This window comes from Nestor notabilis, unplaced genomic scaffold (assembly GCF_000696875.1).
Source record: "Nestor notabilis isolate BGI_N333 unplaced genomic scaffold, ASM69687v1 scaffold19106, whole genome shotgun sequence".
NCBI classification, from domain to species: domain Eukaryota; kingdom Metazoa; phylum Chordata; class Aves; order Psittaciformes; family Psittacidae; genus Nestor; species Nestor notabilis.
Window position 1 is genome coordinate 19,253 of NW_009934506.1, and position 2,449 is coordinate 21,701.

The following is a 2,449-nucleotide window of genomic DNA, read 5'->3' on the forward strand; positions in this document are numbered from 1 at the left end:
AGAAAATGATCTCTCCTTCAAATGGAAGGACAAAGGAACAGCTTAAGGCTTCTGTATCTAGGGAGCATCAGGCAGATGGACGCTTTTTATAACACAGCAAGGTGATGAGACTCGCTCTGTGCCAAAGCCCTTGCGGGCAGTGTCCAGGCTCAGTGGGACCTGGGCACAACACAGTTGTGTTTTAGATCCCACTGCTTTGACTCACTAGTGTGGCTAATGCAGTGCCTGCCCACTGGTGCACTCCTCATGTAGGGACCCCTTGGTGCCTCCAGGATACTGGGGGACAGAGCCCCCAATTGCTTTTCTGACAGAGACCAAAGCAAAACATCTCCTCATTTCTCCTTAACAGCTCATTTCTTCCACATAGCCAGCAAATGTCTGCCCAAGAGCACAAGTGCTGCATCTGTATGGCTCAGCCCAATTTGTGGTGCACAAGCAGGAAAGCTGCGATGCTCCTTTGCAAAAGCCATCAGGTTTGACCTGTTCTGCAGTCACAGGCTGGTTTTTCATGGTCCCTTTATACAGAAGGACAAGCAGGGCATTAGCATGGGATGAGAGCCCTGGCTTGGTTCCTCACTCTGCCCGAGGCTTTCTGTCTGACCATGATGAAGTGGCTTTAATTTTCTATCTTTAAAACAAAGATGGTATCTTGGTGCCCTAAAGAGGGTAAGACAGTGCGCTGGGAGGGCTGTGTGTGTATCAAAGAGTGCTCTTTATCTACACTTGAGTGGGAGGGCTGCAAAGGAGGTTTCTTGCCCATCAGTCTGCCCAGATCTCTACTGTCACTAGCAGCCTCCCTCTTTTGAAGTGCTTTTGTCTTCAAGATGGTCTTGGAGAGGGAAAGCTCACAGCCTTGTCCTGAACCCTGTGCACAAACCTCTCAGCCAAAGCACTGTCTGGCTTCTTGGCTAGGATTTATTTAAATTGCTGCAGAGCGCAATCTGCCTAGTTAGCACCCAAAATGCACTCTGAAGAACTGACTGCATTAGCTTAAATTAGATTTAAACTTAGAAGTTGCTCAGTGTAAACCAGGGTCTTGCTGAAGCTTGCAAATAAGATGCCCTGCCCATTCTTATTTGTTACTTAACGCTGCAGCTGATATGACAGCTACTGAGACCTCCCTTGGCCTGGCAGGTGACAGAGCTGCCACTTCTATTCTTGGTGATGTGGCACACACTTGTTCTTTTAAGCATGTAAACACTAATATACCCTGAACCTTTCCAGCTTGGACTTGGTCTTCAGAGCTCTGGGGCAAAGGTAGAGAAAGCCAGTTTCAGGTCCAGCAGCACAGCTCCCACACCCTCCATCTCTCCAAGGTGTTCCTGGGTGCCCCCAGGGCCCCTGCCCACAGCAGGGGACAGGTCAGGACAACGTGGTGTCTTGGGATGGGCTCACACCATGTAGGTGCTGGGTGGATAACACTTACACCTGGCATTGGAGATTAGCAGTGTCCAGGGCACAGCAATTGAACTCTTGCTTAACTTAGTAAGCAAAGAGGGAATGTGTCACTTAAGTGCACAGATACAACCAGAAGCAACCTCCTGTGTTGTGTGCAAAATGAGTCTGTTTTAGAACCGCCAGTATGGTTTTCAGTCTACTCATGGCCAGGTTAAACAGTCAACAAGCAGCGTCAGTACTGGGAGCTACAGGGCAAACAGGCTCTGCCTCTTGCTGGAGAGGGGTTACTGTACTGGGAACAGAACAATAGAGACACATGATTGCTGGGCTAAGGCATCTGCAATGAGCAGCCAATGCATCATGCTGGGCAGGAGGCCATAGACCAAAGTTTATAAAGCTTTATTAAACATTTTGAACAGCTGTGCAATGAACAAACAATACTCTGGAAGTTTCATAACCTCATAGCTTGAACTTCCACAGGACAGCAACAGCCACTTCTGCTGCTCTCCACTACGAGGCTGAAGTAAAGACAAACAGATGACAAAGGGGAGGGAAACCTTTAAAGTTTAGAGACAGTGTTTTGTATTACCCTCTAAGGCTTCTCACAAACCAACCTCTGCTCCAGGCTGGGCTCCCCAGGAGCCACGGCTGCACAGAGCAATGCACACAGCATGGGGCTCTGCACAGCTGTGGCTGTAGGACTGACCCACCACCACCACCACCATGGCTTCTTGACGTCCTTCTGCCAGGGGATGTGGAGACACTGGGCACTCCTCAGGCCTCCTCCCTTCTCGAGTCAGTAGCACCAGCACCTTCTGTCACCCCTGGCCTGAAAACACTGAAAACGGCTGAAGCATTTACTGCTCCAAGCCATGACTCCACCTCGGGATCCTCTCCTGCCCTGCCCATGCCTGGCCTTTTGGACTAGCATGAGTTTTACAGGGTGAGGTTCACAGTGGCTTTCAAAAAACCCTGCATCTTGCAGCATACTTGTTATTCATCCCAACAGCCAATGCCTTGGTAAACCCTGGAAATCTAGAAGGAGGGAAAG